This window comes from Onychomys torridus, chromosome 6, assembly GCF_903995425.1.
Source record: "Onychomys torridus chromosome 6, mOncTor1.1, whole genome shotgun sequence".
Classification (NCBI taxonomy): Eukaryota; Metazoa; Chordata; class Mammalia; order Rodentia; family Cricetidae; genus Onychomys; species Onychomys torridus.
The window spans coordinates 12,520,999-12,533,981 of NC_050448.1; the positions used below are offsets into that span (position 1 = coordinate 12,520,999).

General features: G+C 41.0%; 1 protein-coding gene across 1 annotated transcript in view; it reads left to right on the forward strand.

Moving 5' to 3' along the window:
• The window catches only part of Pik3ca (phosphatidylinositol-4,5-bisphosphate 3-kinase catalytic subunit alpha), a 76,117-nt gene that overhangs the window by 25,176 nt on the left and 37,958 nt on the right, over positions 1–12,983 (forward strand). The window lies entirely within an intron of this gene.

Sequence of the window (12,983 nt, forward strand, 5' to 3'; positions counted from 1 at the left end):
TAATGATACCATATGATCTGTCAGATCATAGAGATCATTAGTGTTAACTAAAGTTGAACAGTTTCAGTTTACCTTGAATACTATAGTTAAGGAGTAGGGGTTTGAATGTGCTCTTTATGCAGGCACCATGGTTTATACTCTCTGGATTTTAACCCCATCAAGATAGTCCATTGCATGCTCACACCTCTGATTACTAAATTGGGTGTGTGTGTAAGGCTCTGCCACTGTCCATTCAACCTGTTTGTCAAAGCTGGTGACTTTCATTTCTTCACTTTAATTTTTACATCATTCTCTTACTGAGTTACTCTTTAGCTGCTGCTTAGAGAAAGTGTAACATTACCTTGTAAAGATCTTAAATCTTCTGTGTCTTATTTTAATTTCAGCAAAAGTTTGCTGATGAGTCGTAACAGGAGAAGGAACTGAGAAAATAGCATAGTGGTATGGCAAATAGCCTGTTGAAAGGATTTTTGTCATATGACAGATTTTATGAACAAGCACTTTAACTTATAGTTTGGTTAACAGTCTGTTTCAGTTGGTCAGCTGAGGACATGAAGCATCAGCCAGTAAAGATGAAAGTATCCTACTAACCATCATAGTGGTGATGCTTGATGATGGCCCCACCAGTTCATCATTTTCATTGCTTTTTTTAAGATACAGGAACTGTCATTTCAAAATAATTGGTTCATTGTACATTAATAAGTCCAAAAAATCAGGAAACATTTGAAAGGGAAAAATCAAGACTCAAGTTCTGTGATTAATTAAATAAATGTGTTCTGAATGCCTTGCTCGTCATGCACATTGTATGGTGGGGATTGTTTTTACATTCTCACCTTGTACATCTCTACATTGATGGCCGCTGTTACTCATAGACCTCCTCACACCTTGGCTGTGTGATCTTACTAAAAGTAAGTCCCTTTCCCAGTGGCACTGTTGCGAGCTCTCTGGTGTTTGCTCACCAGTCTCCCTCCTTCACATCACATCTGCTCTAATGAGATGCCTGAGGATGGAAGGTGGGTCACTAGTTGGTCAATAGTTGTTTGTAGTTGAATTTTTAAAGTCATTACTAATGTGATAATCTTCATCACTGCCAGGAAAGGAGGCAGATGGCAGGCAATTAAATTAGAATACGTTATCAGAGAAATTTTGGATTGTTCTAGCTCAATCTCATCTGAAACTCATGATCCTCCTGCCTTGGCTTTTGGGATTGCAGGCATTTACCAACACACCTTGACCAAAAGAGAGAGCAACATAATATTGTTATTAATTCTTGGAATTTTTCATACATGCATACAATGTATTTTTTTGTTTTTTAACTGCATGTATGTCTGTGTGAGGGTGTCGGATCCTCTGGAACTAGAGTTATAAACAGTTGTGAGCTGCCATGTAGGTGCTGGGAATTGAACTCAGGTCCTTTGGAAGATCAGCTAGTGCTCTTAACCACTGAGCCATCTCTCCAGACCCTTCTCCCCCATACAGTGTATTTTGATCATATTCATCCCATACTCCTGCCAGACCCCATACCCCAAACCCTCTCATTTTTAATTTTTTTGAGGGGAGGGCTGGGATTTCGAGACACGGTTTCTCTGAATAGCCCTGGCTACCCTGGAACTCACTTTGTAGACCAGGCTGGCCTCGAACTCACAGAGATCTGCCTGGCTCTGTCTCCTGAGTGCTGGTATTAAAGGCATATGTCACCACCCAAGTCCTCTTCTTTTAGATTACTAAATTGATTTTGTACTGCCCATACACTCCTGAGTGTGAGGCCATCCGTTAGAACACGGTCTACTTACCGGGGCTATACCTTTAAGGACAACCGACTTTTCCCTCCCCCAGAAGCTGTCAAGTGTCAGTAACTTCTCAACTAGAAGAGAGGCTTGAGTCCCCCCCCCCCCCCCCAGAATGTTGACTGGCCTGATTTTGTGCAGCCGCTGTAGTCGTGGTGAGCTCATGAGTTCATTTGGCCTGTCATGTTCAGATGACACTGTTTCACTTTGTTTCTCTTTGACCTCTGGCTCTAACCTTCTTCCTGCTTTCTCTATCAGATAGCTATCTCATTTGTGTACACTCTGTGTACACTTTTTCTCTACATTTTGACTATTTGTGAATTTCTACATTAACCACTGCCCACAACACAAATAAACTTCACTAAAGAGGTCTGTGAATTGCGCTAATCTATGGGTATGAGAGATACCAGTTTAGAGGGCAGTTTGATAGTAGGTACATTTAATAAAGCAATAGTAGTAGCTTAGTTCCTGGTATCATGAGCTCCTCTCCAGCAGTGGTTTCTTAGCTGGATTTATTTATGGGACCAGACTTGCATCTCCTCTTCTGGAATGGGCCTTAAGTCCTTTCAGGAAGCAGTTGGTTGTGCCTCTAACATCAGTGCCACAGTTGCACCCGTGGGCATATTTGCTACACTGGTCATTATTGTGGTTCACAAGATTCACAGCTAAGTAAGATTGTTAATGACCTTTCTCTCTCAAGAGCCTATATAGCACCTTCCAGTATTTTAAGAAGTAGCCAGGAAGCTTCCTTGTCAGTAATCATTTGATTTCTCCTTGTCCTGTATCAAAGTATGAAGTGTCTTCAGCAATAAGGGTATACCATTATGATCTGGTGAACCACCAAGAATACTGGTACCAGTCTATGTTATTTTAAGGGTCTCCAGAACACCTCTGACCAACAACTCAAAGGGAGGTACCCGTACTTTTTATTTGGAAACCTATGGGTTCTGGAGGGAGCGTTGTCCCCTATATAAGATAACACCAATTAAACTCTTTTATATGAATATATGTGTGTGAATATAGATATATATATATATATATATATATGAAATTTAGGAAGTTTGTAAGATAGTAGGCTTCCTAAAGATGAAAATTGGCTTTTAAAAATTTTGAAAGGTGTGTGTCTGTGTGTGTGTGTGTGTGTGTGTGTGTGCGTGTGTGTGTGTGCTGCCTGCATGTATATGTGTACCACATGTGTACTTGGTTCCTAGGGAGGTAGAAGTCAGAAATGGAGTTAAGGGTGGCTGTGGGTTATGTGGGTCCTGGGAACTGAAATCTTTTTTTGTTGTTGCTGTTGTTTTTTGGTTTTTTTTTTTTTGGTTTTGTTTTGTTTTGTTTGTTTTTTTCGTGACAGGGTTTCTGTGTGTAGCTTTGCGCCTTTCCTGGAACTCGCTTTGGAGACCAGGCTGGCCTCGAACTCACAGAGATCTGCCTGCCTCTGCCTCCCGAGTGCTGGGATTAAAGGCATATGCCACCAATGCCCGGCGGAAAATGAAATCTTGATACAAGAGTAGCCAAGTGATATTAACCACTGAGCCATCTCTCTAGCTCCTGAAAAGAGGCAGCTTTAAAATTCATTTTTGTTACATTTCATGTCTTCTGTCCAGTGTTGATACTATGAAGAATAACTAAATAAATATAAAATTTCATGTTTATCAGAATATAGTCTTTAAAAAAGTAGAATGTTCATGTAAGTAGACCTTTATACAATTATGTTAGGAATTGGGATTGGGAAACATTGGTTTGGGTCAATATGACATATGAAATGGGCAGGTTAAGACTAAACATTAAGTGATGAGCATCAGTGAATAAAATTTTAGTGTATGGCGCGTTTGCCATGTCATTTTATAAGAATGTTAGTAATACGTTAATAGATGGGCATGAGGGGAGAGTACTTAGAACTTAGTAAGTACTTAGTACTTAGAGCTCCAACAGCCTCTGAGGAAATGGGTTAAGCACAACGGCTGAGATTGTGATTGGCACAAATGACCGCAGCAGCAAGGGTAGATAAGAACTGGACAGAATGTCCGGGAGCTGAACACTGATATGAAAACCAGGGATAGTCTGCTTGTAGAGCCAGAGTCCCCTTGTCTACTCTACTTTGGGATGTAGGATTACACTCTTGCCTTTTCACAAAATGCCAACAACCAGGGACTGCCCCTGGGATGAATAAAGTTAAAGAGGACTTCTCCCCTTGGGTCTGGGTTTATTTTGTGTGGGAGCACATTAGATGGTTGTTGTTTGGCAGAAAAGGGCCTTGGCTCTCGTGTCAGATTGATAGACGCATTTGAGAAGCACTCCGTATTTTTAAGTTAATCTGACTTGTTTGTTTCTGTTTTTAAAATTTTTATTTTTATAGCAGATAAGATGGCTCATCAGGGAAAGGCATTTGCTGCCAAGCTTAGCAATCTGAGTTCAGTACCTGAGACCCACATAGTACAAGGTTGTCCTCAGACCTCTACGCACATGGCTGCGAGACACTCACATCCAGATATGTATACAGAACACACATGTAAATAATAAATAAATGAATTAATACAAAGATTTTATTTTTTAATGACAGGTATATTTATGTGTGTGTTTGTGTACATGAGTGCAGTGCTCATGAACTCCAGAAGAGAGCATTTGATTTCAGGTAGTTGTAAGCTGCCTGAGGGAGTGTTGGGAACCAAACTCAGCTCCTCTGAAAGAGCTCCATGCATTCTTGACTATCTCTCCAGCCCAGCAAATCTTTATTTGAATCACTTACCAGCAGGTTTTTTTGTTGCAAACCAAATTGGTGGCATTCAGGTCCACCTTCTCCTTGGCCTGGCAGTATTGGTCAGCAGATCAACACTGTGATCACGACAGAACAAGAGAAAACATTGTCGTTTAGTTTTGGGAAAGAAACACTTTGGGAGCAATGGTGTGTGAATTTTTACTTTTCTCAGGTTTTCCCCCCTCTGAGGGTGTGGGATTACAGGCACTGAAACCGTCACTGCTATTTAGTCACCTCAGGAAATAGGGAACTATTGGAAAGAGTGAGCCATGATGGAACTTTCTGACAATCTTTGATTTTTCTCCCCAAATCATTTTGGCTGCCTGGCAAATAGTACAGATGAATCTGTTGGTACTATTTGGAATGTTAATAAAAGTATGATCCAAAACCAAAGGACCTTCTAATGGAACATGGTTAGATACAAATGGGTATCTATACTGTGTCTGCTAGAATCTTTGATGAAAGTTGCTAGCTCTTTATTGAATCACACTAGGCCGAACATCTATGAATGTAAACACATTGACAGCAGTCAGAACCATAGATAGGTTCAATTGAGAAACCCATAGCTGACCCAAATTTCTTTTATGGTACATTATAAGGTTGGTTTACACTCGTCTTTTTTTGTTATTAAAATCAGAAGATTAAACAGAGATACAAACATGCTTTTTAAATGTATATAGATGCTAGAGCATGTGACCCAAAGGGAGCAATATTCAAATGTGAGCCCCAATAATGACTAAGTTATGTCCTCATCTCATGGTATAAAGAAATAGGGTATCATTTTTAATGAAGAAAGCTAGGAAAACTGGTATGAATCAAAGAAAAAAAGAATCTGCCCTGACCGAGGAAATCTTCAAATAGCAGGGCTCTCTAGCATCAGTAGTACTGAGGCTTGAGAAACACTGGCCCTATTAAAACAGAAATACAGTCGGTTGCCTTTGCTTTAAACAGGACTACATAATGTGTATTGTTCTCTCTACTGAATAACAATGCCATTTGAAAAGTTAGAGGTTTCCAAATCACTTTTGTGGTTCCTCAGTCATTAGTCCTAGGTTTTGAGGATTTCAAAGCTGTGATCACTCTGGACTTTCTGTGGACTGGTTAGCTTCTGCCTTGCACCTCTACAAGTGTTGATCTGTTGACCAATACTGCCAGGCCAAGGAAAATTTGGTTTGCAATAAGAAAACCTGCTGGTGAGTGATTCAAATAAAGATTTGTTGGGCTGGAGAGATAGTAAGAATGCATGGAGCCATCGCTTGCAGGTGTTGCTCATAGACTGAGCCGCTAGTCAAAAGGAGTCAAAGAATTGGAGCAGTAGCCAAGAAGAAAACTGCAATGTCATTCCATTGGAAGGGTAATTCTTCTTTTGGGTTCTGTGTTTTGAAATCATAATTTACCAAATCCCATCATCCTGATCTGAAACTGTAAGTGGGCTTTCTGAAGTTGTTAGACTTTCCTTTTTTTTCTTTCTTTTCTTTTCTTTCTTTCTTTTCTTCTTTTTTTTTTTTTTTTTTTTTTTTTTTTTTTTTTTGGTTTTTTTTTTTCTCTGTGTAGCTTTGCGCCTTTCCTGGATCTAGCTCTGTAGACCAGACTGGCCTCGAACTCAAAGATCCGCCTGCCTCTGCCTCCCAAGTGCTGGGATTAAAGGTGTGTGTCACCACCATCCAGCCTAGACTTATATTTCTGACTGGCTACTCTTAGTTCTGGGTGAAATTAATATGTTCTCTCTGGACTGTCTGTCTTGTTTCTTTTGCTATTGCTCTGACTGATACCCTGGCAATAGCTGCTTAAGGGAGAAAGGTTTATTTCATTTTTGGCTGGTGGTTCCATCATGGTGGAGAAAACGTAGCATATAGGGAAGGAAGGCCTGGTGATAGATGGGAGCCAGAGGCTCATTGGTCACACAGCATCACCACTCAGGAAGCAGAGCACAAACAGGAAGTGGGCCAGGTTATAAAGCCTCCAGGCTTATGCCAGTGACCCACTTCCTTCAGCATGCTGAGGGCCAAGTGAACAAATGCATGAGTCTGTGGGAGCCGCTTCACGCTCAAACCACGGCACTGTCCTCGGAAGATGAGAAAAGTACTCACTAGGAAATTCTCGGTGACATCACCACGAGAGCATTATGTATGAAATTATGCATTGGTATGAGGTCTCTTGTATTTTCCCCACTCTCCTCATAATTACACTTCTCAAACCTCCTGGACTGTTCTTCCTTCCCTACTTGTACTTTTGGTACTAAGATTGAATCTAGCCCTCATGCCTGCTAGGTAAATACTATACCCCTGAGCTGTGCCCTCAGCTGGATTAATGTCTAGTCTCCTTTTGACTTAAACCATACAAAATCTTAGTTTAGCCGAATACATTAAAATTTGATTTTGCTGTTGTTACTGTCCTTGCATTTGCTTTTATTGTGAGTCAAACCCAGAACCGTAAGTATGCTGAGCCACACGTTTGCCCTGTAAAATTTACATTTTCTACCCTCATTTCAAGGTAGGGTTTAAGTCTAGTTTTTTTAAGTTCATGATTTACCTGACAACTTAAAGCCAGCATTACTAATTTGTATTTCATTAGTGGCTCTGAAGTGGTTGCTTCTGTTATCCCATTAGAATCTTTTAACCTGCCTGTTCAGTCAAGGTCCTAAAGTCTATGTTTTAGCTGGATGTGCTGGTGCCCTGTAATCAAAGAAGTCCTGGGGATGGGTAGGAGGATCAGTAGTTCAAGGTCATTGTTTGCTGCATAATGAGTTCAAAGCCAGCCTGGACAACATGAGACCCTGTAAAATCTGTATTTTATGCTCACTAATCACCTAGATCTTAATTGTCTTAAATAAAATTTTTTATCAACACATAGACACTCCCTAATTGACTTCATGTCAGGAAACCTTTGTCTTGTTTTAGTAATCTCAGAAATATATTTTCATAATATCTTCTGTAGTTCTATGAGTGTGAATTTAATATGAAAACAAATTGCAACCCTTCCTAAAGAGTTTATAGTTTCCTACGTACTGTCATGAGAACTTGATCTCTACAACTCTTTCTGTCTCATTGAAAGCATGTTTTCTCATGGTCAGCTTGTAAAGGTCAGTGAAGGACAGCATTCTGAAGGAAGTGGATAGAGCATCCTTCCAGAGCTAGTGCATATCACAGCTGTCCCTCTGGACTCGCTCCAGCTCGAGCTCAGTGGCTCTTACAGAAAGGAAATCTTAGAGGCCTGCACAGGGGCTCAGCATGGTGCTGAAGGACACTTGCTTCCCAAGAATCAGCACCGTGTGATGTGTTTGTACTTAAACTGTTCAGCCCCTGTAGCTGGCCTCTTAGAGCGCTCTACTCCTTAGCTGTCTTCAGCTTCTTCCTACCATGCTACTGCTTTATCTTTCCCTTCAGGCCCCTGATAGTTTCTCTGGAAAAATTTCTATAGTTTAGTTTTCTACTTCTTTTTCTATTCTCTGTTTTGTTTTTCCCTATTTTCTGTGTCCTTATCCCCCAAATCCTGGAAAGTTCAGCATGGTTATAAATTATTTTAATGAGAGTGTGTAAAGCTACAGTATAAATACCTTTAAGAGACTGGTAATAATAAGAAAAGAAATAATTAACTCAAAGCATTTAGGTTCATCTTCAAATAGGTTAATCAGACCATTGATTATTAAGCTATATTTGAATCACACTGTTTCTATAGTGAAGGGAGTGTTTAGTTCTGTTCTAAGTGAGAACAAAGGTTCATTTGGTAATTTAAAGATTTGGAAAGTGTATTTCTGTTTTCTAGTAGTAACCAAATAAAGAAATGCAATATATAAAACTAAACACTTCTATTGAATTAAAAATAAAGATATAACCTTATCTGTCAATACATAAGAATCAGAAATACATACTGGTTATTCAAAAACCTTCAGCAGCTACTGTATGTGTGAAAGGAGGTCCAGAAATTACAAGGTGCTTGCTTCAGAAGTCATGGCTGTTGGATGCTTAGGCTGGCAATTCAGTCCGCATAGATGCAGATAAGCTTACAGGTAGATGTTTCCAGATAGCTGACCTATTGTTGATGGCTTTCTGATTCAGAGAGAAGTTGATTTAAAAACAACATGTTTTAAACATATATTCCCAAAGTCAGACTGTCCTATCTGCTGTCTTCACCTGTTATATAGACTCCCAGTCTACACTTGGGTAATGGTTCTGCTGTTGTAAAGTGGTATCCAGCTAGACATGACTGGTAGTGTAGAAGATGATGCAGTGATGAGGGAGTTGACCTTAGCCAAGAAGTGACCATTATGGACTGGAAACACAGTCTTCCTCCAGTCCTCATGAGTATCAGAAGCATTGCCTGCTGTGTGCTGCCGAGCAGTATAATGACTGAACTTGATAATGAGGAATGTAGTCAACTTGTCAGCAGAAAGGGGGATGAATTACATATGCATGCTTCTAAGAAAGTAAGACTACCTTCATTTGAACAGTTTATTTACATAAGTAGAAAGTAAGGAAAGCCAATTTTCTTTTTTGTCTTTTTTTTTTTTTCAGGTGGGCATAATAGCATGAACCTAATATAGGCACATGGGACACAGAGGGAGGAGGAGTAGGCTAATGAGATCTTGCCTTAAAAAACACCTCTTCATAGTATAACAATGAATATATAGTCCCAACATTCTGACTTTTCAGTGATGTATCCCTGTCTGTAGTAGCACATACCCATAATCCAAATACTTAGGAGGCTGAGGCAAGAGGACTGTGAATTTGGGATCATTTCAGACTGGATAGTGAGTTAATGGCCAGCCTGAGGTATATCATGAGAACGTTGTGTCAAAAGCAAAAGATAGAATACATGTATGTGTAGGGCCATGGATTTCATCTCTAGCAACCTCCTTAAATGAAAGTGTATTTCCTAATGGTCACATCTCTGGTCTTTGGTTTACTTATAAGTAGAGGTAGTACCTACACCCCAAAGGAGCACTGCCTGGATAGCTGGAAATGTTAGTTGTGAGGTCCTTTTGCCTTCTCTGCCCTTCCATGTGTGAGCTTGCGGGTTAGCAGATTTGTTCTGAATGAGAACACGAGAAGGCAGAAAGCATCAAACAAATAGTACGTCTTGGCTGCTGTGTAGTTATTTCTGTGATGCCAGTCAGTCCCTACTTCCCAGAATCCCAAAGAGGTTTGTGGCTATGATTGCATTTCTTGTCCATGAAAAGAGAGAGTTAAACTGTGAAGTTTGTTACCTATAACCATACCATTGTATGGTAAGCGATAAAATCAATAACCTGTCTGTCCTGTTAGCCTTCTCTTTTAGTCCAAAAAACATACGAAATTCTGGGTTATTGTATAAAAATGGATGTTCTGGTGGTTCTAGCACCGTTCAGCAAAGAACCATAAACAGCTGCTTTGGTTTTGTTTCTATTTGAACTTTTTTATGCTTGCAGAAAGTCAGTATTCACTGATTTGGTATTTTCTTTTCAGGGAAGAGTTAAATATATACTTTAAACCTCCATTTAAGTCACTTCAGTAATTGTGCACATGGATTTGATTTGTCTGGTCTTTTTACGAGGCCATGGTTTTTAGTTTTGTTTTTGTTTTTAAGCACAGGAAATACCTGGGACTGGATAAATACTTGAGTGGGATCGTGTGCTTGCCTCACAAACATGAGGACCTGAGTTTGAGCACTACACCCACAATAAACTACACATGCTGGTATATTCTGGAGAGGAGACGCTCACAGGCAAATCCCTGGGGTTTGCTGGCCATCCAGCCTAGCCTACTTGGTGAGCTCTAGGTCAGTGTGAGACCCTAGTCTAAACTCCAGTGGAGAGTAACTGAGGACAACAGCACCGCCACCCTCTGTCCTCCATCCAGGTGCATGTGCACCTGCACACATTTAAATAAAGCAGGAGAGAGACAGTAATGTGAGGATGTAAGCAGAACTGAAGGAAGGCCATTTTTTTAATACTTTGTTTTGTTTTTTGTTTTTGTTTTTTTGAGCTGAGGATAGAACCCAGGGCCTTGTGCTTGCTAGGCAAGTGCTCTACCACTGAGCTAAATGCCCAACCCCATTTAGGTCTTTGAAGTAGTCTGTGCTAGGGTACCGAGAATGGGAATGATGGTGGATCGGACACTTAAGTAAAGGAGCTTAGTGTAGGTTAGATGTTGGTGGGTCTGAACCTGAGGAGTCAGGGAGTGACAGGTTTCTAGTTTGTGTCATGCCCCTTACTTCCTTTCCTGTGTAACTCCTCTGTTTCTGTGCTGTGTTCTGTAGGCTGCCTTCCTTCCCTACCTCCACTGAGTCAGCTGGGTCCACTCTGTTTATAAAAACTGCCCACCATAGCTTTCCTTCTGCTCTGGAACTCTGAATGTAATCACCATCACACATACCAGTGACCTTCACACTCTGGAGTTCATCTTCTGAGGGGCAGAAAAGGACATCTGTCTTAGTCTTCCTCACCTACTGTGGTGGTTTGAATAAAAATGGTCCCATAGGCTCAGAGAGAGTGGCACTATTAAGGGGGGTGGCCTTATTGGAGGAAGTGTGTCACTGGGGATGGGCTTTGAGGTTTCAAAAGCTCAAACCAGGCCCAAAGTCTCTCTCTTCCTGCTGCCTGCCAATCCAGGTGTAGAACTCTCAGCTCCTTCTCTAGCACCATGTCTCCCTGCATGCTCTTATGTTTCCCACCATGAGGATAATGGACTGAACCTCTGAACTGTAAGCCAACCCCTATTAAATGTTTCTTTTATAAGAATTGCCGTGGTCCTGGTGTCTCTTCACAGCAATAAAACCCTAACTAGGACACCTACCCAGTACCCAACATGGTACCCAATACAGAACCATACCCTTGGTGAAGAAGCAGTGTCAGTTATAGCTACTTTGTGCTGCTGCTGTGTGCCACACAATAGAGTGGCCATATCAGCAGGATGTCTGGGGCTTTTCCCATTCATTTCTATAGTTCCACTTTCCTTTTTTAATTTTTATTTCACCTTCACCTTAATGTATGTCTGTGCACCATGTGCATAGCTGGTACCCTTGGAGGCCAGAGGAGGGAGCCTGATCCCCTGGAATTACAGGTGGTTATGAGCCTCTCTGGGCTGGGAACTGAACCTGGGTTCCCTGCAAGAAGAGCATGTGCTCTTAATTGCTGAGCCATCTCTTCAGCCCCTCCACTTTCTTTTTCATTTTGCATCTCCTGCTTTGCTTTTGTGGTACTTGACTTAACTATTTCACTTACTGAAGGAGAGAAACTATGTAAGAGCAGGAAGTTAACTTGCATTTTCTCTTAAGATGGGACTTGGAGGGGGGCGGGATTCACACTAGTGCATGGCACAAGTGTGGTCAGAGGACAGCCTGGGAGTTGGTCTGTGGGGTCAGGGATTGAACTCGGGTCATCAGGTCTGCATGACAAGCACTTTCAGCCACTGAGAAATCTTTGTGGCTCTGAGCTTGTGCATTTTCAGGGTTTTAATGGCATCTTCCAAATGAACCCTCAAAACTTGTCATCTAAAACTGAGAATCTTTCAAATCCTTAATAGTTTTAAAGATATTGTAACTACTTAGCCAGAAGTGAGGGGAACACTGTACTAACATGGAGTCATAGGTCCCTCAGTGTCTAAAACAATCCTTCTCAAGAGTATAAAGATGGTGCAGATTAATCATCATGCTTCAGGGAAAATCCTTGATATTTTGTTTTTGACAGTATACTTAAATCATTGCTTAAAAATAAAATAGGTTGGGTGGTGTGGTGGCACACACCTTTACTCCCAGCACTTAGGAAGCAGAGGCAGGCAGTTCTCTGAGTCAGAGGCTAGCCTGGTCTATCGAGTGAGTTCCAGGACAGCAAGGGCTACACACAGAAACCCTGTCTACAAAACAAAACAAAACAAACCCAGGAGAATCCAGAAAGGTGGACTTTCATTTAAGTACACTTGCTGCTCTTGCAGAGAACAAGAATTCACTTCCTAGCACCCAAGTCAGGCAGTTAAAATACCCTTTAAAAACAGAATGGAAGCCAGGCATTATGTCACATGGCCCAAACCCCAGCAGTCAGGTGGAAACAGAAGCATTAGAACATAAGGAAGGCTAGTTTTGGCTGTATCACAAATTCAAGACCAGCCTGCACTACTTTACCTTAGACTTTATCTCGAACAATCAAAACCTCAGAGTACTCTGAAAATATCACTTGGACAAAAACCAATCCCACCACCAATAGAAAGGAAATTATAGGGGGCCTGGAGAGATGGCTCTTGAGTTAAGAGCTTACTGCTCTGCCAGAGGACCAAGTTTGATTTCTAGCACCCACATCAGGTGGCTCACAACTGTCTGTAACTCCAGCTCAAGGGGATCTGTCACCTCTGATCTACATTCATACGTACATATCACACAGACATACACACATATACATGGTTTAAATAAAAAAAAAAAAATTAGCCAGCCAATGGTGGTGCACATCTTTAATCCCAGCACTTGAGAGG